General features: G+C 39.2%; 1 protein-coding gene across 1 annotated transcript in view; it reads right to left on the reverse strand.

Annotated features, from left to right (window-relative positions):
• Positions 1-9,993, reverse strand: part of BDKRB2 (bradykinin receptor B2) — a 28,360-nt gene extending 18,367 nt beyond the window's left edge. Inside the window, exon 1 of the mRNA XM_082058119.1 lies at positions 9,885-9,993. The gene's annotated coding sequence lies outside the window, so the exon portion shown is untranslated. The remainder of the gene's footprint in view (positions 1-9,884) is intronic.
• Positions 9,994-10,772: the final 779 nt, after the last annotated feature.

Consider the following 10,772-nt stretch of genomic DNA (forward strand, 5'->3'; position numbering starts at 1 on the left):
AGATAGGAGATCGCTGATAAAGTGTGCAAGGGACATAAATTTCTTGATATCTTCATTACAGAGAACAATGGGAATATCCTACAGAAAGCACTGGACAGTATTAATAGAGCAACAGAGGTGGAATAATAAGACAAAAAAATTATAAGTCCTGAAGCACTTTTGTTCCCCAAGAAGATGTAGTAACTGGTGCTCATTTATTTGCGTTGTTGTAGAGGCACAGAAGAAGCTCCTCAACAGGGCACAGACCTCCGCTTACAGCTCTCTCACTGGTATGCATCTGCATGTCCTCTAAGGCTTTGCTGTTTGCTGCATTGCTCCTATGAGACCTCTTCATCTCAGTTTAGCCACTCTTTTCTCCTAGCAACTGAAATATTGCTCTTTTCCCTGGGTAGCAGCTTGAAGTTCTCATGACTTGACAAAATATGAAAGTCTAATGGCCAAATATTATTTGCCAACATTGCTCGCTTTGTGCATTAAATACTTAATGGAGAGATTTGCCTTGCAGATGAACTGGCTCTGTGTCCTGAAAGCACTTTTCTTCTAGCACCTTGAGAACATCGTAACAGCCATTTGGAAAAAAGGCGGAGATTTGCTGTCTGCAGTGCCGACAGTCACTATGATGTTTAAATGTGTCAAGGGTATTTACAATAATGCAGCATTTCCTGCACATTTTCACCACTGGCTTTCACAAGTATGGCCTTTGAGAAAAGCTAGACTGTCTCCCATAGCAAAGATTGGAAGCTCATGGTATGTGTGGCTGACTGGTTGCTGTCCCAAGGTCTAATAGCTGTGTCTTTGACAGCTGCTGCTTTCCTCACTTCTTATCATACAGGTGACTGATTATTTTACTGTGCAGTTGATTAAGTCTCTGTTTCATTTTGCAAAAACATAAAAGATGTTCTAAACTGTCACATTGTGTCTGCAAAACACATTTGTAACTACAAATCATCCCCACTAGCAGCTGGAAATGTTGCAGTCACTAGTACTTTTTCTGTTGCTGAGCCACATGCTGATGGCACTGTGCAAGCACATGAGTCCTTAGTGCAGGGGGCACCAGAGGCCAAATCTGTCCTTTCTATAAATTAGTAAAAATGCCTTGTATTCTCTTAATGTCTTCCACTAAAGGGATATACGGATGGCTTCACTGAGTAATGGTGCAGTTTCAAACAGCACGTTAGGTTCTGACTACAGAATAGGCTGTAAAGTATGATTAACTATATAATGTTCATGTGAAATTACAGCTTTAATTTCAAGAAGGTAGAACTCAGAGGAGATGATATTTATCCAGGTTGTTCCAAGTTAACACCTCTGCTTCATGAGCTTCTTAAGATAGTCTCAGTTTAATTTAGAAACTCTGACAACAGCTGTAGACATATCCCAAAATCTATATTAAACTATAAACTCAGATTTCAACCTCCTGAAAAGCTTTTCTTATGGACCATTCCAGTGAATGATCCCCAACATCACTGATTCACAGAATCACAGAATCAACTGGGTTGGAAAAGACCTCAGAGATCATCAAGTCCAACCCTTGGTCCAACTCTAGTCCATTTACTAGATCATGGCACTAAGTGCCATGTCCAATCTCAGTTTAAAAGTCTCCAGGGACAATGAGTCCACCACCTCCCTGGGCAGCCCATTCCAATGCCTGACCACTCTCTCTGTAAAGAATTTCTTTCTAATATCCAGCCTAAATTTCCTCTGGCAGAGTTTAAGCCCACGCCTCCTTGTCCTATTGCTAACTGCCTGTAATGGAAGGCAATACAGGCATGATGTGATTCTCATTGTCTGAATGGCAGGTTGTCTTTACTAAGAGAATAGGTGGTTTGTTTTGTTACAATTTCATACTATCTTATAAGAACTCCTAAAAGCAGAGTGCAGCAGTGCAAGCAGTGGTGAGTTCCCTTCTTGAGAAGTCTAGTCTGGAACGCGCTTCACTTCTTAAATGATAAACTTCAGAAAACCATTTTACTTGCCCTTCCTAGGTCATACGTATCCTGCTACACTGGTGCTTGAGCAGCTGGGACAGTCATTTCATATTATGTTCATGTATCTGCTCCTGACTTAGCCAGTGCATGAAGCATTTGCAATTGGAAAGAACTCGGTTTTCAGATGTCCTCGTTAAAGATCACTATAGTCTGTATATCACAGAGGAAATTCAACACCAGGTGTAAATGTTGGCAATGGTGTGTGTATGTGAGTAACTATAGTGAAATTTAGACTGTCTTGTAATTACCTCGATAGTCACAGCAGATAAAAATTGTATATACATCCAAATATAGTCTGGTTTTCTGCTGAAAACACAGGGGAACTCAAATGATAACAATTCTTAAGTGATAATAGACCATATTTCTACTGGAAGAACTAAGTATTCAAATACATGCTAATAGGGATTTGGTGATTAACTGAACTATACAAACATGTATGTGGCTTTCAACCTTGAGAGGTCTGGAAGGTTCAGAACACTTCTCTAGCTGAGAAGTGGTGTGATGTACAGAGCCAATTTACAACAGTAATTGTTTGGATTACAATTTTATTTTTGCCTTTTCTTGCTTTGCCAGTGTTTTGAAATTAAACTGAGTATTAATTTATTGTCATCCTTTTGTTAGCAACAGGAGATGTCAGAGCCTTGCTGGAATCTAGTGCAGACAATTTGTTTCTCACTCTGTATGCATGGGTTTTAAGCACTGGTATTCACCAAGAAAATATGTCTATCATCTGTTCTTTCCAGAATGTCAGAGCTGACAAAAAAAAACCCACCATGGTAGAAATTTAGTTAGAGAGACAGATTTCCTTAGTATATGCCTCAGCTCCTTCAAATTAGTGTACCCAGAGCTAATAAAACCCCAAGATCCTTCAGATTGAGCAGTCACATGGTATTGGGTTGTCACAGGGTGGCTCTGCATCCTGACATAAGATCAGAGACCTTTTCCTGTCTACAAAGTGGTAACAGTAAACAGAACACACTTTCTGGTACCTCACACTCATATATCACTCCAGATATGTAGGAGATATTTTACAAAATATTGGAGGAGGAGAGTTTTCTTTCCTTATTAAAATGACTATTGAAAGAGGAAGTTTCTGGAGAAATTGATTTTAAAAGAAAGATTTTTCACAAAACATGGGGAATTTAATGGAAAATATTTTAAAGATGTGATTTCTGATCTTGAACAAAGCAGAAGACATACTGACTGCTAACAGCTTAGTAGGAGACCCAGAATCACTCTTGCTCTTTCTGGACAATGGAACAGTTTATTACCTTTACAAAGTGTAGCAGCCTCCAAAAAAGAGAGAATGAAAGAGCCCAACTCACTTCAGCTTATCCCCCAGGAACTTGCTTAAGATGGAGATGCCTCGTTCAGGATTCCTAATCTGTGTTACCCATTCCCAGGCAGATTTGTCCTGTGTTTGTGCATGTGTTCTGTTTTGGTTTCTTGTTTTTCTTAAAAATGTCAAGATTCTTAAATTCTAGATAGGAATTTCACTTCATCCTTCTGCCCTTCTCAATTTTTCTGTGGAACATGAATTTTGTCTTCTGACTGGCTTTGCTAATTTTGAAAAACATTCTGATTTAGGCCGATCATGTCACCTTTGAACTTGTGTACCACTACTTCTGCAACCGCTGTAGAACATAAAGCACTGTGTAGAATTGCACATGACAGTTTTCTGCAGTGGGCAGCAAAGGCTCGTGGCAGGATGTCAGGGAGGAACAAGTGAAGAAGAAATGAGCGGATGCGAGTTCTGGAAGAGAACACAACACTGCTAAGGAAAACAAACAGAGCAGAAATGCTGCTGGGAAGAATGGAAACATGGAAGGAAGGACAGAAGGGGAAAATAGGGGTTTAATTTCCCAAGAGGGAAAATGGTTCCAAATCAAATAATGAATAAGGATTCCTGCCTGATTCAGGTAAATACAAAAGTTTGGAGAGTTTTATCTGGGATTTTCATTTAAAATGTTATAAAGCCTAGGTGGTTCACACAGTTTGGATCCTTATTTTACTTACCTTCAGAATAGTCCAAAATTCAAAATGTTTTGATCCTTGTATTTAAAGTCAAATTTTTATTTGATTTTTTTTTTTTCCTAAGTTATTTGGCCAGAGTCCATTTATCCTAAATCAAACCTTATAAATATGTTCCATTTAACTGCTTTTTAAAAACAGAGACAAGTGTGCAGTGGAAATTACTTATGCAGTAAACCTGTCTATAGTGATACATGATACAAAGTATAGCAGAATTAAATTCTAGATGTGTCATACAGTACAGTTATGAGCTGTAAACATGATTCAAATGCCAATTTGTAGACTATGTCTGTTGTGGAAGAAAACCAATTATTGTCTTCTTAGATTCCCAAAAAAGACTAAACATTCTACAGCATTGCAGGAAACACCTACACAAAACTGACTCCACTTTCTTTCTTCTGCTTCCTTCTACTTCTGGGAAATGTCCCTTTGGCTGAGCCAACTGGCTGGAATTTCTTGGCTATAAGGTGCTTCCTTTAATGAAAAAAAAAGTTTCTCAGGGTAATGATGTAAGCAGAAGGTGAGAGCATATAGCTGCCTTATTTAACACGCCTGTGCATGTTGTTTTTTTAAAAAATATGAATGTTATAAATCAAAACTTCTGTGAACAATATCCCAGCCATTCATGAATTACATTCATGTCTGATTCATTATGACTAGTTTAACCAGGTTGGAATAGTATCACTGTGAAAATGAACTTACAACCCAGAGAGGGGGGAGGGAGGAAAGAGTGGAGCCATTGAGAAATATCTTAATTTTTAAACTAGTGCTCTTGTTTTTGTAAACAACTAGTTCATCTTCTTCATTATTTGACTTTGCTACTTGCTACACAGAATGAAGGCTTGTGAGAAGATAACTGGTTTTGCTAGTTTCATTGCCCATTAGAGATATCCCGAGATTCTCATGACTTGGAAATGTTGTCATTAACTAGAAGAAAAAAAAATATACTTGCCCAACCAAAGAAGAAGAAACAAACACATGCAACAGTCTTGATCCTAATAGATGGACACATTAGAAAAGTCTGATGAAAATATTTGCTAATCCTTTTGTACCAAGTGAAAAACTGGGAACAAGGAAGAAAGTGGTTGACAGTTCTTGTAAGATTGTCCCTAGTAATGGGTAGGACAAGGCTGTATGGGTAACATGATCATACAGAGAAACATGTATTTTGCTTCTGTGACAAGATGCCAATAAATCTCTATTTGTATTTGTCTATATAGGTGTATGTATTTGTGTCTGTCTATGTGTGCATAGAGAGGAGAAAGAATTTCCCCAAGGCAAACATTTTCTGGTCACTTTTAGTGCCACAAACCATCTGCCTGATATTTTGCTGCTTTCCCTGGGAGAGAGTGGTTGATTCATGTTTACAGTGCTCGGCACTGGAAGGACCGAGCGCAGCAAACCTGTCTGGGTGATGCCAAGGAAAACAGTCACCTGTGAGTTGGTCTTGCGTGCATAAAGTGGGATCCTGTATAAGGAGCATGTGGGAGGGCTCTCCAAGGTACAAGCAGTGTCTGGAGAGTTTGATTTAGATGACTCAGTCTAAAGAAATAAGAAATCCATATTTGAGCTCAGATATAACAGACTGAGATGAGATCGTTGTAATAAATTGATGACACTAGACTGGCTGCAAGATTCATTGACTGAAGTTCAGCATTGAGCTCAATCTGTACAGTTGATACAAGGGCTAAAATTTGACTTGGAGCATATTTTGTGTCCCACAACAAAGGTTGTGATAATTATAGGAACACCCATTGCATAGATTTCTTTCTTGTCTCCTGATTTCACAGCTAGGAAAACAAGCCTTCTCCAGAACTTGCTCTCTGGTAAAAGAAGCAAGAAAAAGGATGTGCTTATCCTATAATGTTTGGTAAGCAGGTTACTGGTGAGAAAAATCACTCCTGTCTGTGAACAGAACTGTAAGACTTCATCTACTATAAACTGTTTTTACTCTGCTGATGTGGCTGGCACTGTGAGCATTCAGTCCAACTGAGGATCAAGGCTGTGTGGTTAATTGTGTCACTTTTTATGTCCCTTCATCCGGCTGTTTGCTTGGTGTGCTGTTTGCTCCAGTCTAGCAGGTAGGAGGACCCAGAGCACAGCTCTGCAGGTATTGCCGTACTGTCTGTGTTATACTGATGACTGGAGTCTTCGGTGATAATCCATGTGCAAAAGCTGTGCAAGCACAGAGACAGGCTTTGCCTCAGGGAGTTTCTAGTCTAAGCAGAAGCCAAGTATAATAAGAGAGAGTGTAGAACATAGCCACTTATGGGGGAAGACTGCTGGAGAAGGAGACAAGAGATTCATGCAGACCTGGGTTAAAAACTAGTGACATATACTGCAATATTCCTGTGTTCCCACTTACTTGTTTAAGGATCAGGTCCCACCTTTGAATTATGAAAGCTTTACAGTTGCTTTTTGTAAAAATTCTCAGGGGACCTGAAACACTTCCAGTTTACTGGCCTGTCCACTATCTGCAGGCATTTTACCCTTCACATCAGAAAAGTGGCTTGGGTTATTGCTTTGCTCCATTTGTGGAGGGAGAGGGATCACATCACCCTTCTGGAGGGGAACCTGCTGCACTTCTTTTGTACCCCACAACACTTCAGAGCAGCATCCTTTCAGTCTGTCAGACAGCTGATAGGAAATCATATAGCCATGGCAAAGGGGCAGAGCACCTCCAGAGACACAGGTGTGCAGGTCCCGAAGAGCATGTCCACAGCTTGCTTCCTCCTGCCAAAGCAGGAATGCTGCAGGAAGAAAACCAGCTATGGCCAGTTCTGCCTCTGGGCATGTATGGATAATTCCTGTTAATGTCAAAAAGACCTGGACTTCTAGCCATATTTCACTCCTTTTTTTTTGTGCAGTTTACCTGTAATCTCAGATAACATGAGCAGAAGAAACAGATTGCTGCATTTTGACAGCTCCATTCCCAGCAAATTAACCATAGTCTGAGGTCTGGCTTTGTTTACAGCACTATCACCACCCTGGCATACCTCAGTGCACAAAGCTCAGCACTACTGTATCTCTAAACCTGAATGATCAGATTTGTTTGCAGGGATCACAAAAACCAGCCCAACCTTGCTGAATCGAGTTGAGGAGTTAGTATGTAGGGGAAGTAAACACAGCCCAGCAGCAAAAGTAAGTTGAAACCACCACTTCAGGGAACATCAAGAGTCCTGAAGCATTTTGTTGAAGTTTGATGTAGCAACCTTGCCACAATGTCTGAATGCTTTGGATTTACTTGTCATCGGGTTGAAGATAGCGTGCTTTCAGCATGCAGATTTGCTCCTTGTGATTTTCTGGTCTGTATCCCATTTGTGCCTGTTCTCCGATATTTAACTCCTTAGTGGGGTGTTGGACCATGACCAGGGTCGCTCAGCCGCAGTGCATTAGTGTTTCTTCTAGGTAAATGATCTGTCACCACTGTGGTGATCACTAGCAGATGCAACTTTGTCTGTGTGAAGACAGCAGCCTGCGGAGTCCAAAGTTAGTGTTGCTGTAGTGCTCTTGTCCTCTGTGCTTTCCCATTGCAGTTGAACCTACCTACCTCAGGGCTGTGACATTACAGGGATGCTCTCTCCTCCCTCCATCCCTGGTCATACGTTCCTGCCAAGAGGGGCACCCAGTTGAGGGGAGAAGCTGGTTCAGCCATCATAACTATTAGGTTTGTGAGTCAGGACTCAAAGACTGTCCTGTAGGTGCAGTTCTTTAGTAGATGCCCCTTTGCCCAGGGTTATTCTGGTTATACAGGGCTGGCTAAGGAAAGCTTTTGTCTCCACTTCAAAGCACCATGTTTGTGTACAGCTGTGTATCAGCCAGGCAGAGGCATAACTTTTCAGCTCAATGTGTGGAAAAGTTGAAGTATGTTAAATGCAAGAAGGAAGAAAGATGAACCTTTAGGTAAGGTAAGGGAAACTCAGATGTACAGAGCACTGAAAATTCTAAAAAACCATGACTGACAACAGAAGAAGGCTGGCTTATGTGTAACTTTTAAAGAAAAGTGGAGGTTTTAGCTAAATGGCATTTAGCCTCATTTTTTTTTTTTTTAACTTTATATTGATTAGCATTGCTAATGAGTTCAGGTGTACTTTTGCTGTTGACTTGGTTATTGGGACGGAATTTGTTTTGAAAGCAAAACTCTAATCTCTAATGAGTTTTACTGGACTTGAAATCTGATTTTTTTTCCTATCATTACTTTGAAAATGGTGGGATTTTGGTTTCTAAGAGCTTATTACCTCTTCTTCCCATGAAAAACAAACTATCAAACTCTGACTGTTCTTCAGCCGGGAGTTTGAGAGTCCTCGTAATGAATGTGCTAAAATTCTCCCAAATTTCTCTTGTTTTCTGAGAAAAGTCTTCAAATGTTACATAGCTATGAGATATTTTTAAAGCTCTGTTCCTGTGCAATGGTGAGATCCTTATTTCAGAAAGCTCTAACTCAGTAGGAAAGGCAGGGTTTTTTTGGATTGTCAGTACAAAATGTTCAGGTAACTCTGAGTAACTCAGTTAATCTTGTTCTAGCATGCATGAGGCCCAGTGGAAAACCTCACAAAGATTTTCTGGAGGTGTCTATGCTCTGGCTGTTCCGAAGTCTTTATTAACTTGGGTACATTCATCCCATCTCTTTGTGTTTTTACTTTTCACACTGAAAACAAGAGAAATATATTTGGAAGCCTATGCATGATCCTAAAGTGCAAAGATGCTTCTCATCACTTTTTTCTTAATGATTACAAATTCTTAGAGAACAGCAGGCAAGATAAAAGTCATATGACTAATATTACTCAATATCCTGATTCTTAGATCCTAGAGAGTCTGCTGTAAAAATACTTGGGTTTTTTTTGTTTCTTTTTCCTAGCCGTCTTCTAGCTTCTTTAAGAAAATATGTACAGATGTTCTAGATAAAAACATGTTCTTATCTTAGGAGATGACATCTTTAAGATTACACACACTGTATTAAAACAAGAATTCGAATGACAAACTATTTGAACTCTTTTATTTTTATAGCTATTTTGTTATTCTTACACTAAGACAGCTGGTTAGGATGCTGAGTAAGGGAAAATGAATAGCTAAAGAATAGCAAAGACCTTTGTCTTTTTGTTATATGTTCCTAATTACAATCCTAGAGTTAAGCTTTTATTTGTTTTTATCAGTATCTTATAAATCATGCTCCTACTGCATTTTTTTATTTGGATACAGATGTTAGAAAGAAGCTGATAATGTTGCTTAAAGGTGATCCAAAACTTTTCTTCTTTGTAACATAAAAAAAAGCTTTAAAGACTTAGTGCAGATGAGACAGGTTATCAGTGTAATGTATACTCACATACACACTTTTGGCCTTACAAATTTTACAGTGAACATAATAAGCAGAGAGAAAACCTTCAGTAGTACAGAAAAGAATTGCATCTGGTTTCTCTGCACTGTTTTGTAGTTAATTTCTCAATTGAAAACAAAGTTAACTGCTCACTTGTGTGTGTGTGTGTGTGTGTGTGTGTGTGTGAGGTGAAAAGGTGTACCCATGGTGTGGTTAGAGATACAAAATGTCTTGTGGACAGAAGAAATCCTTACCGTCCAGTAGCCCATACACTGGATAGTATCTGTGGCAGGTGAAAAGCCCTATGTGGTGTACTTGGAAATAAAACATTTTTCTGTAAATGCTACAGCTCTGCAAAACCTGACAAGTTACAAAACCACATTAGCAATAACTAGTTTTCTCCTCTGTGTTCCTGGAACACTTATAACATAAATTCTTTTGTCACTGAACCAGAAACATATTAAGAATTCAATAAATGGTTTTCAGGAAGCAACAAACCATACCGAATTTAAATTATTATAACTTTTCATATTAAAGAGAAGAACACATACCTTGACTGCAAATTCACCACTGAGCAGGTACAAATGAGCGAAGTGCAACACGTCTCTGGGAACAGCCAAGCTCCTTCTGTTGCATGAACAAGTCTAACTTCTGGTTTTCTGCCCCTCCCTGAACAGAACAGACTCATCCCTCTGTTGATGACATCATATTCCTGGATTTTCTCCCATACTATATTTGAAAAGCAACATTTATCTACTGTATCCAGTATGAGACACTGAGATTTGAATACAGGTTGTAAGCAACAAAAATCCAGCTAAAATGTTGATATGCCACAGTCTGTGTATAAAACAATCACGTGTTTGCACAACAGCTTCCAGAATTGTGCGTGAACACGCCCACACATACACACACAAACCTGATCCAGACTTTGGGGGAGGGGGAGTGCATTTTTTTTTTACTGGTGTTAGACATAATAAAGATTTAAACTAGTCAGCTTTTTGGAGGACTTGGATCTTTAAAACGGAAAAGATCAAATATCTCATTTACAATCTTACTTACTTATCTTTCATGGGTAGAAATTCACTGTTTATGATTCTGGAAGGCTCCTGCTACTCAGTCTACTGAGGAGTAAAACAGAATCCAAATACTGCTCAAAGATTTAAATTGGAGCAAAGTTTGTTTAGGCTTATGGATGAGATCTCTATATGACACAGAATGGTACCCTAAGAGCAGAGCAGAGCCTTTTTCCTAATACATCGGCTTTCATTCTGCATTTAAGATAATTCACAGAGAACTGATTTTACACTGTTCCTAAGAGGCATAAATGTTTTTAGTCTAATATTTACACAATTAAACTGAAATCTGAAATGCCAGCCATAGCTGCAGAGTTCCACACAAAGGATACATCTTCAATTAAATAAGAAGTTGGCAGTGAAAAG

This window comes from Streptopelia decaocto (genome assembly GCF_964273445.1).
Source record: "Streptopelia decaocto genome assembly, chromosome: 7".
Lineage (NCBI taxonomy): Eukaryota > Metazoa > Chordata > Aves > Columbiformes > Columbidae > Streptopelia > Streptopelia decaocto.